Source organism: Nesoenas mayeri (genome assembly GCF_963082525.1).
Source record: "Nesoenas mayeri genome assembly, chromosome: 1".
NCBI classification, from domain to species: domain Eukaryota; kingdom Metazoa; phylum Chordata; class Aves; order Columbiformes; family Columbidae; genus Nesoenas; species Nesoenas mayeri.
Genome location: NC_137541.1, coordinates 17,497,592 through 17,510,123, shown reverse-complemented (window position 1 = coordinate 17,510,123; position 12,532 = coordinate 17,497,592).

Genomic DNA, 12,532 nt, shown 5'->3' with positions numbered 1-12,532 from the left:
TGTGAAGATTTTTTCTTTTTACATTGAAAGGGAAAATAATTAATCCAATGATCTTAAGAAATAAGAAAGAGGAAAAAGGGAGGGCTCAGCATCTTTTCATGGTATATGGATGTGCATATCACTTTTGATATTAGCTTTCTGTTTGTATGCTGGTCGGTAAAAACACAGTACCTAGTATATTTTTTAATGACTTCAAATTGTTTTAATAGAGAGAAGTTGCTCATTGGTGTCAGCATATAAATAGACATTTACTTTAACAGAGGGCAATCTTAGCAATGTCAAATCATTTCTATCATACTTGTTTCATTCTAATTTGTCAAAAATGCTCCCTGATTCTTCCTTGTGTTCTGGGGTGCTGAAAATCTTGAAGAATTCATGTCCATTCTTGTTTATTTTAACTATTGTATACCACTACTGAAACATTGATTATAACATTTGGATTGTAAAGCTTTGGATTTATTAGCAAAAATGTTGCTTCATCTTATTTTCTTCAAACCTAAACAATGCAGAACTTGTTTTTCATATGGAAACGATGGAGTTCTCTGTGTCTGTAAGGCAAGAGCAGCTGAATACTTATTTCACCTTAAAAGAATTGCTCAGTGTTTGTTTGCTGTTTCTTTCAACAGTGAAGCCATATGATCTTTTCCTCTCGTGGAAGGAACAGGCAAACAACTTTGTCAGTGCTGTTGTGAAAACCCTTTCATAGCATCCGTCAGCTCCCGTGAACTTCAGTGGGATTGTTCAGCTCTTTCATACCAAGCAAAAAGGATCAATATCTGAGAGATCTTTTGTAGGCCTAGAAGTCCTGGAGAAATCAGCCAGCAAGAGGCATCTGTGGTTCTCTGAATGTTTATTCTTCCATGCAGCTTTTTTTTCTGTTGCCACCTGCTCATCTAAACTGCATTGCTATAGATTTTTCCCTGGCAGGTAGGCCTCAGTATATACATATAAAACGTCTGAGAGGCACTGAACCTAGGTGGTAAGGTTTCACACTGCTCTGAGAAATACTTATTTTTATAAACAGTCCAGATGCAGATATTATGGTTTCTAAGTCTTGAACAAAGACTCTTTTTTTTCTTTGAAATACTCTTAAGAAATTTTATAGCAGCTACAAGAGAGAACAGCCTTGTGTGCTTTTGCGAGAGGAGTGGACTCTGTGACTTGGTCCTTTTCTGGTACAATTAGTCTATTTCATTTGTCCTCTGTGGAGGGGTTTTGATAGATGATAAAGATTTGTTGCTGAATTAGTCAGGCTCAAAGGAATCTCAAGGCCACTTCGAGAAGCTGAGAACAGAATCTGCTGTGAGAAAGAGGGGCGTACAGGGCCTCAACATGGCGTGAATCATCGGACGTATCATCAGTGAGACTCCAGCGCATGGACAGCCCATGATACTCATTTAGCGAATCCATGCTTGGAGCGTGGACGCGTGATTAGAATATAGTTGCATATATAAGGAGGCTTGTTTCTGTAATAAATGGCTTTGCGTGATTCACATTGAATTGGAATGCTGAGTCCTTTATCGTTCCAAAAGTCCTCTATTATTCAATTAAAATAAATGATTGTAGCATCACCATGTAAGTGGCTCTCACTATCATTTTGTACAGGATCAATGCTTTTTCTCACCTAAGCAGGCAAAAGTACAATTTCTTCTTACTATCCCTCATATGAAAGTATCATCAAAGCCCACTGTCTTGGTTTCACTTTTCTGTTGGCAAAGTATTGGACTTTCAACATACGACTTTTCCTGTCAAAGGAAGCACATAGCTTCCCACCTGCAGAGGAGGATCCAGGGAATGTTCTCCTTGTCACCAGCATTTCCATCCTGTACACTACAATAAATGCGGTTTTGCAGTTATTGATAATTTCTCTTCAAGAAAGAACAAGCAGTTTCCTCTGAGGTTGCTATTAATACCTCATTATGAGATTATGATAAGAGGTCTCCCTGGACTCTGCCAGCCAAACAGCTGTTGGAGCAGGTGAGTTGTACTACTCAGTGCTGTAATGTTCTGGCAATCTCATTCTTGAAGATCAAGTCAATTATCATTTGCAGCATGTCCAGGTGTCAGTCAGCTGAAAACCAAAGAGTTCTGGCATGATGTTTGAACCTGATGATTTTCATGTCAGCACGACCACTGGGATGTTGATGTGAATCTGTGTTTTTGGAACCTACTTACCCTGACAGTAGCAGTGTATTAGGAGGCAAAGTCTGTGTATTACAGTAACTGCCACACTGGCAACATTAAGATTATTGTTTAAAAATTATAATCTGGAAAAGGAGAAAAATAGTCCTCAAAGTTTGAAAAGCACATCCTACTCTAACCCACACTCAGAAGTATTGCCCTTATGAATAGGTGGACAATTGGAGGGCTGATTTCTGCTTAAGCAAAAAATTCTGCCTGTTTTTTGTCAATTCATATCTTCCCTGTACACACCTTCTGGAGTTTTAGCAAAAGAATATTGGCTTAAAAAAGGATTCTTCCTAATTCCAGTGCTATGATACTGCTCCCATACAAACCCCTATGAAAGCTACTTGAGCAGCAGTTGTAAAAACTGTGCCAAATATATTCAGCTGTTTACTTTTGAGCTAAGCAGTGCTACAGGGATCTTGGCATATGGCCCCACTATTTGAAATCTGAGGAAATTCCCACTGGGCCTGAGACCAAACACTTTCTTGCAGCCATTTGGTGGGATTTCACGACTGCGGTGTTTTTAAAGGCTGATGGTTAGCAGCCTCTCGCTGCTCGGGAATCCAGCTGAGCTGCTTCACAGAGTGCTGTTCAGCTTGCCTTGGTTGCAAACACAATTCAGCCACTCCCAGCTGTGTTCTGCCCACTTACAGCAATGATTAATTTCTTCCCAAGGCTTTAATATAAAAGTCATCTGCACTGAGTGACGTGCAGTGCTTCTGTTCCTCTTTGCTACATTTTTAATATCAAGGCAGCGAATGATTGGTTTTTCACAGTAGAATTTTCAGAAATATCATCTCTTACATTCCTGTTTTTATTCCAGTGGCCCTACAGAAGCAGGCTGAAAAATCTGTAGCTGAAAACTGTATTTTAATGTAAGAGGCAGCTTTTAATCTCTTTAAACAGCACATACTACATGTAGATTAATACATAATTAATACGTATTAATAAAAAAGTGTTAATTGAGTAAAACCAACTTTCTTTCCTGATTATTCATTTTTCACGAGTTTAGTGCTTCTAATATGTTTCTTCTAAGCAGAGCTCAGGGCATTATAGGCGTTAACGCATGACAAAGCCAGTAAAGGGTGGAAAAGTTGATTGTAAACTGTAAAGTTGTTAGTCCCAGCAATTTCTACATTTGTTCAAAATAATTATGGCTGCCAAAGGTAGCATCCCCCCCAACTTCTCATGGCAACTGCAGTGCTGTCATTCAAACTAGTGCCCAACCATATAGAGAGGTCAACTGCACTGCAGCCTGAGGAATGAAGAAGTATAATGATCAAAAAACATTCACATTCAATGTCCTGGAATATTGTAGTAAAAAAGCTTCTGTAATCGAAACATGTTCCAACAAGCCATGAAACTGTTCTTAAAGTTGCATCATTTTGCACCCAAGAGAAAAATCTTATCATCTGTTGAACATCCATCGATTTGATGAAAGCTTTTGAACACTCAAAAGTGAGCTGGATTTTGAAGCATGATGGAAGGACCTGGCTGTCGGAGAGAGCTTCCCTCAGGTGCTGTAAAGGTCAATGGAATTCTGAGCCAACCATTTCCCCACAACAAATAGTAGCAAATAAGATTATATCTTAGGGACTGCATTGTTCGTGCTGTTTTGTGCATTTGTGCTAGGCGGTGCCCTAAAACAATCAACAGCATTTACTTCTGAACTATTCCAGGCTACAAAAACTCATGTAGGATTTGATCATTCACTAGTAGCCTGCTCTAAACAAGATATTTAGTTTGCAGGCTGATTTTCTGCTGTCAGCTTTCAAATATTGATGACTGCAAGAAAAACAAAAGATTATGTGCTGAAGAGGAAAATACATTATGCCTTCCAAATTCATGGGTAGAAATAAACTTGAAATTTGATGTGCTGACGCAGTTTGGCTATTGCATCAGCATGAAAGTAGCTCCTTCACCAAATTAAAGTGACACAGTACTTCTCTGCTTACCATGCTCCTGAATGAGTCAGACATTTTCCACAGAAGATGCATCCACCCATGGATTTCTGCTTGTGGAAAACTGCCTGCTCGTAATGAAATAATACTCTACCTTCTTGTTTTTAGTCAAATTGATTGAGTGCTTATTGAGACATTAATAACAATGTCCTGGCAGCACTGGGTGATAGATGTGGTTTGGATAGGCTATGCTTAAGTGACCAAGCAATTCCCATACAGTGAGCTGGAACACATAAAAGGGAGGATGAATGGTAAGATCATACTTCAGAGATGTTTTAGAAGCACATTTGACTGAACACACCCAGCCAGCTAATGCTCCCGGATTCCTAAACCAAAAAGAGTCTTGTACACAGGGTTAAAAGTAGTTACAGGTGTTGGTGTGTTAACACCTCCCTCCTCATGGCAATAGCATCTTTGACCTCGAATCATGATAGTGATGAACATGATTCTGATTTCACAGAACTGCCATTTCACTAGCTGGCCATTATGTTTTTCAATAAAAAATAGTTATGAAGGGAATCAGTGATTCTATGCTATCTAAATACAGTGCTGTTAGAGAGCATTTGTAGAAGTGAACAAATAAGTAGTATGTGTTATATTACTGGTGGATTGGAGGAGAACAAATAATAAGTTACCCAGCCAAATACTGAAGCTGTAGGGACTGTCTCTGTAGATTCAATCCCAGATAGGTTAATACAAGATCTACTGAGGCATGGTAATAGCTGCATCCTCGCAAAACTATTGAAACACAGGGTATTTTAATTTGGTGGTTATCAAGAGGTTTGATCATATTTGTGGCTCTTCTCTAGACCCTCTCCAATCTGTCCACATCTTTTTCGCATAGTGGGGACCAAAACTGAACAGTGTTTCAGGTGTGGCCTGACAAGTGCTGAGTAGAGTGGGATAATGACTTTGTCTCTGCTGGTGCTACCTTTCCTAATGTAGCCCAGCATCCTGTTGGTTTTCCTTGCTGCAGCAGCACACTGTTCACTCATGTCAAGCTTGCTGACCACCAAAACCCCCAGGTAGTTTTCCAGAGATGGGCTCCCCAGCCGGGTAGATGCCAGCCTGTATTGCACTTCTGGATTATGTTTTCACAGGTCCAATGCCTTACACTTGTCCTTGTTGAATTTCATAAGGTTCTTGCTATCCCACTCTTCCAGCCTATCCAGGTTTCCCTGCAAGGTGGCTCTCCCTTCTGAAGTGTCTGCTTCCTCACTCAGTGTGGTGTCATCTACAAACTTAATCAGGGTACATTTGATCCCATCATCCAGATCACTTATGTAGACATTAAACAGTGTTGGGCCCAATATTGATCCCTGGGAGACCCCATTCATGACAGGTTGCCGGTTCAAAAAGGAGACATTTACCAGCCAGTTCCCCACACATGGCACAGACCACATGTTTAGATCATAACACAACAGTTTCTCTAGGAGAAGGTCATGGGAAACCATACCAAAAGCCTTGGAAAAGTCCAGGTAGACAATGTCCACCACTCACCCCACATCAACCAAGAAGGTAACTCTGTTGTAGAAGATGATCGGGTTTGCCAAGCATGATTTGTCCCTGGTGAATCTGTGTTGGCTTTTCCCAGTGGTATGCATCATGTAACTTGTGATAGTCCCCAGGAAGATTTGTTCCATAACTTTCCCAGAAACTGAAGTAAAATTGATGGGCCTATAATTTCTTGGATCCTCCTTTAAGCCCTTCTTGTAGATGGAGGTGGCATTAGCCTTTTTCCAGCCTTCTGGGATATCCCCCAATCTCCATGACTTCTTAAAGATAGACAGACTAGTTGACATCTAAATCAGGGTGAACCTCCTGAGCCTCATATAATGGAGAGATAAAGACCCTCAGCACCACTCACTTCGGTCTACTGATTGCACTTCTAGTAGGGGAGAAAATGTGTCTAAATTATTAGAAGTTCCCTTGGCTAAGACATTAATCCCTGGATTTAGGTGACAAAATGCTGAGGTCTCCATGCCAGAGAGTGTTATTAGACATGGGGAGTGACATTCAGTTGCCTAAACCTAGGCATTTAGTGATATTTTAGATGTAGATTAGCTGTAGGGTATCCACCCTAGCTACCAGCTGCTGCTTCAGAGGATGTGGTTCTTTTCTGAAGCCCTGTGTCATATGTGTCTGTCCCAGACAAACATTTTGGCTACCCAAAGGCCTCTCGATTGGCTCTTGGCACTTCATTTTCAGCAACTGGATAACAATGAGCTACACCACCCAGCTGTCTGCTAAACAAAAAAAATATTAAAAAATAGAGCTTTGAACGATGAACTCCACAGATCAGACCAGGACAGAAATCTAATGGCTTCCATGGCTTGGGTGCTAACATGCCAGTTTTTTTGTCCAGAACGTGGGACAGGGATAGGGAGTGATGGTGATGACTTTAAGTCTGTTTTACCCACAGATATCTGTGCCTTCCCAAAGCAGAAGCTACTTAATCATACGTCTGAAATTAATGTTAGAAGCCAATACTCTACAAGCCTCTTTAGGCTGTATCCCACTTTCTGTGGAGCAAGTGTTATTTATACTCATGTATCATACCCTCTACACAGCTAAATGGGTTACCAGAGAGAAGAACATAGGAAAAAAAAATTTAAGAGTTTTAGGAGCAGTAAGTTAAGTTTCAAAGATGAAGAAGACTAGATGCACTATACTTTAATTACTCTGAGGTGTGTAGCAGTGGAAAAGGTATTAGCATCATTACTACCCAGTGATTTGGAGATTCAGGTAAATGTATCTCACCTGGCTATACATGCATAGCTGCACGCATACCTGTACACTTTGTAGCCATGGTGTCTTCAGAGAGTGAAAGGAACTAATGTTCTTCTTCAGTTTTATTTTGCCATCACTCCTGTTGCTTTTTATCTGATAGTTTTCAGAGCACCACATTAGCATCGATTCAGCTATGTAGGAACAGTTTCTGTGTTTTAACCCAACTTCAAGCTGTGTTGCTGTTGAGCCTGCTATGTGTGTTTCTCTAAACCACTGCACCCAACGTTGCTTGTCTTATGAAAGAGGGCATTGTGAGTAGGGGGTTTTGTGCAGATATAAAAGGGAAAATGTAGGTTTTTATCTCCTCCCGTGCTTGTCCTGTTTGTACTTGGGTGCTGGTAGCTTCTGTTAAGCCTTAGTTGTGCTTCTGTTTTTTACTGAGACAATCCATAGCACACTTCTCTATTTCTCTCTCCCCACTTCATGTTCTATCCCACAGTGTTTCAAACTGCTTCCTTCCAAAACCAGAACGATTTGTGATGTTGAGATTACCAGCCATATGGTATAGTGAGTAAGTCACACATGTTTTCTCAGTAGCCAGTGGTTGCTAACTGTGAAAGATACACAAACCATTACATTAGCTTCTGTCCTAAGAATTTTAGTTACAATCTCCAAATTTACTTAAAAAAGCAAGAGGAATGAAATGTCATACATGTCCATTTTAGACTGAATATTTATTTCAACTCAATACTACTTCTCTGGTTTCCTTTACAGTAGCTGTTCCAGCCCTTCATAGGTTTATTGTATACCCATCCCATGGTGACAGAGGAGGAAGTTTCTCACAGCTAAATCTAGCAGGGATGTGTTATTAGTTCAAGTCTTATTATTGCATTTTCTTTTCTAATCAAGGCAAAGAATCTGCCACTAACAATGTAATCCTTTTCCTGTTGACTTGCTCTTATAGACACAACCATAAAAGCAATGAGTTTGAATGGTTCCTTTGCACTCAGGTTCTTTTACAAAACATTGATTACTCCTTATTGTCATTTTGTAGCCACAGTGATGTAGAATTATGTCTTTCAGAGTCATGATTTTCACAAAACTATCTGCATTAAACTGTCTGGAGATAGTTTGGAGGTGATTGATTTTTCAAAGCACTGCAGTGAAGTTTGATTCATAGTTCTGACTAAATGAGCTGTTTGACTGAAACCCTATGCAATCTTTTGAAAATGTATCACTTTCATCAAAATCTACAAATTCTACAAGTTGTATTTAGAATGACATGTCGACTAGTCAGCTCTGAGTGTGCATCCCATAAAATGGTGTGCTCCAAATTAGTCAGTCATTGCCACCTGGCAAGACAAATAGTTTACAAGTGTTTATCAGGCTACTCCTCAGTCTTTGAATTTTCTTTTCAGCATATTCAGAACTATCCCCAGGATGACTGGCATCCCTTTGAACAGCTATGAAGCCATTCACAGCAAAGTTCCTTAAATATATTTGTATGCTAGACTTAAACATTTAAATTCAGTTATGAAAAGATCCGCTTTGTTCACCATTGCGCTCTTTTTTTGGGTAGATCTGTCTGACTTTACATTCTGTTCTTAGTGTTCCATTTAATTTTGATACCAGAAAATCAAAAAGGAAAGATACCAATTCAAGTCAACATGCGTGCTGAGATGTCAAAAGGCATAGTGCAGAAATAGCTCTGCGTTGTGGATTTTATGCAAAGTATTGGCATGTATTTGCATTCTAGTATCACTGATTCAGACAGCTTCATACCAGCTGTCATCATCTCTACTACAGTAGGCAGCTGCAAAACAATCAAAGCGAAAATTACTCTATTCAGACAAACTGCTTCAATCCATCTTTGATCTGATCATTCAGAGTCTCGGTTTTTGAAAGAGAACTTCACCTGCATTTGTAAGCATTTACTTTAGTTTTATATTGTACTTTTAAAATATTGTACTAACCACGGAAAGCAGCATTGTTAATTAAATCACGAGCTAATTAAAACAGTTTCAAGGAAACAATTAACTGACATTTAAAGACCAAAAAAACCTTCCTTCTTCTACCTTAAATTGACAAATCCAACTTTAAAATAATCTACAACCAGGATCTTTGTCTTTGTAAAGGCAGAAATTATTAAAATATAAATTTACGCTCCTGTGAACTTTCCAATTATATAGTGAATGAATAACAAGACTGATGAGACTGTGTCCAAAGATTGATAAGACTGAGAAAATCTATACTTTTTTTTAATTTAATATATTTTTATCTTTTCTGAATTATTTTTGTGCTGATAAAGTTGTTGTGTAGGACGTTGTTTTTTGGTTTTTTTTTTCCTACTGAAACTGAATTGGTGGAATAGTTTGAATGAAAATAAGAAACCATAACTCTCAAGTATAAATCATGAATTTTTCAACATGGACTTTCAGGGAAGTCAGATCTGTGATCTAATACTACTTGACTTCAAAAAGACAGTATTCACAAGAAAGAGAGAGTTTAATGCTTCAATTTATTTTAGTTTAGTCAAATGTCTTTGCCCTTCTGAGCATCCTTCTTCCTCATATAATAACTCTGCTATCTTGTAAAAAGTGGCTGTGTCTTAGAACATCTCTTGCTATTCTAAAAGGATGAACCTCAAGATCCATCTTTAACTGCAATAATTCATAGTTTTGTAGAGGTACTAAAAAAACCCATGAGCTTATGAATATCAGGTCAAAAGTAGATGTCTTCCAAGAAGACTGGTGTGAATGTTTCTGTTTGAGGGTACATTTGATAGGTGAAAATTTCCCAAAGACAAAAATTGATTAAAAAATTGAAGAACCTTTCAAATGTAATGAAAGGAGCAGGAGGACTTTTTGGTAAGTGTCAATTAGATATTTCACTAGCTTCTATGTGAGCTCAATCTACCTGTGATTACAGGCATGATTATCTTTTTAGTTAGAAGTCACACATCAGTGTCATTTCCTCAGTGATAAGAAAAAAAATAAACAAAATATATTAAAAATAATAATATAAATTATGTTTCTGTTTCATCTGATTCAACGTATATCAGCTAGAGATTTAATCCTGGCAGCTATACAGAGTCAAAAACTTTTTTAAAGAACATAAATTCTTCACAGATACCTTCTGATTTTTATGTTGTTGATTTTTTTTCAAGTTATTAACATTGGGAGACTACAGATATGTTCACTGATTCTGGGAAACAAAGAAGTGATTTTAGTTTCTGGGATGATATTGCTGCTCAGGTAATTTCTAATTATTTTATTTTATTTTATTTTATTTTATTTTATGTAAGAAGATAATGACCGTAGTTGGTACTTACAGAGATGCTTCTATGATTGTCTAAGCAGGTACTTTATCTGTTTTTATGTGCTAGCTTAATTAGTCTAACTAAGCATATCTTAAGTGTCAGGATAAATAACTGGGCTGTGCATCTCATATGTCCTTATTTGTTTATGTTAATAATCTGGTTATCTGTATTTTTATTTAGTTCCTCTGTCATTAATAAGGATATCTAGAACTGAAGGAAGTAAATTGTATTTTCCAGTGTAATGGTTTCTGTGTTGAGATACTGTGGGTGAGCAATTGGCTTGCAGGCTAGTAAATGAGGTTATGTCAGGCTGGCGACCAGTGACTAGTGGGTTACGCAGGGATCTATCTTAGGACCAGCACTCTTCAATGTCTTTATAAATGACTTAGACTCAGGATGTGAGGGATTGCTTAGGAAGTTCACTGATGACACGAAACTGGGGGGAGCTGTTGACACTCTCGAAGGCAGAGAGGCCCTGCAGAGGGATCTGGACAAATTGGAGAACTGGGCAATCACCAACCACATGAAGTTCAACAAGGCAAGTGCCAGATTTTGCACCTGGGACACAGCAGCCCTGGCTGTACGTACAGACTAGGGATGAGATGCTGGAAAGCAGCTCTGCAGAGAGGGATCTGGGAGTTCTGGTCAATAGCAAGTTGAACATCAGCCAACAGTGGCCCTGGCAGCCAAGAGGGTCACCCATGTCCTGGGTGCATCCAGCACAGCATGGCCAGCCGGGCAGGGAGGGGATTGTCCCGCTCTGCTCTGTGGGAGCGGGTGTGGTTCTGGGTGCGGTTCTGGGCACCACAGGATAAAAAGGATATAAAGCTGTTGGAAAGTGTCCATAACAGGGCTACGAAGTTGGTGAAAGGTTTGGAGGGGAAGCCATATGAGGAGTGGTTTAAGTCACTTGGTTTGTTCAGCCTAGAGAAGAGAAGACTAAGAGAAGACCTGATCATGGTCTACAGCTTCCTCACAAGGGGAGGAGGAAGGGTAAGCACTGATCTCTTCTCTATGGTGACCACAGATAGGACCCGAGGGAATGGCAGGAAGATGTGCCAGGGGAGGTTTAGGTTGGACATTAGGAAAAGGTTCTTCCCCCAGAGGGTGCTGGAGCACTGGAACAGGCTCCCCAGGGAGGTGTCACGGCCCCAAGCCTGAGAGTGTTCAAGAAGAGACTGGACAACACCCTCAGACACGTGGTATGAACTGTGGAGTTGTCATATGCAGGGACAGGATTTGGACTCGATGATCTTTGTGGGTCCCTTCCAACTCAGGACATTCTACGATTCTATGAGATTGTTTTATTTTCAAATTATTTCAGTAGTTGATTAAGTCTGATAAATATACTCTCCAGATTTCCCTCTTCTGTTTCAGAGAATCTCACTTCTGATTTGGTTTACATTCTCTTTGGAAAGGGACTGTTTCTACAGCCTCCATAGTCTATGTGATTTTTTTTTCTATGCCTTCCTATTCTTTTACCTTGAGCATTGATTAGTAGTTTTACAGTGCACTCTGCTAAAAGTAGCATTAAAATATGTCTCTCCGTCTTAAATAGAAGAATAATCTTAGTTTATTCTTTGGGTGATGAAGGCGACACTGTCTGGAATAAGTTAGAAGAGCCCTGGTATAGATTGGAGCTCTGCCTGGTGAAGCAGAGCATCAGTGAACCACTCTGGGAATAAACAGTCCAGTTAAAATGGCTCAACTTTAGGAATATAAAAATGAGTTAGGAAAAAAGTGTTGTTTTGTTGATGGTAAGAATTTCTATGTTAACAATTCTTTCATCCTGAAGCTCTTTTATTGCATACCTTGGAATTTGTCAATAGGGTCATGCTGGTGGCTAGCACCAGCCATGAAATTGTGTAAAAAACCCTCCAGGCAGAGTTATAAACCTTCAGAAAAATCTAACTGTTCTTACACTCAGTAAGTATAAGAGTTAGTATAGATGATGGAGATCACTATTGAACATTATACATAATTTCAACTGAAAAAAAAACTGTCTGCGTACCCAGTGTTACTGTCTCTTAGAACTCTTCTTCAGAACTGGTCCATATGCATCCTTTTGCAAAAAAAGAAGAAAAACAAAACAAAAACAAAGCCCCACAAAAACAAATAAACAAACAAACAAAAACCCCAAACAAACAAAAACCCCAAACAAAAAACCAACCAACCAAACAACAACAACAACAACAAAACAAACAAAAAAACCCCAAACATGTGGGCATGCTCCAGACAAGGTCTGCATGGGCCTGGTAAAGCACAATTTTTCAACAGCTTTGAGCTGAAAATATCAGGAAAGCATAGCTTGCAGATGAAAATATATTGTTTTATT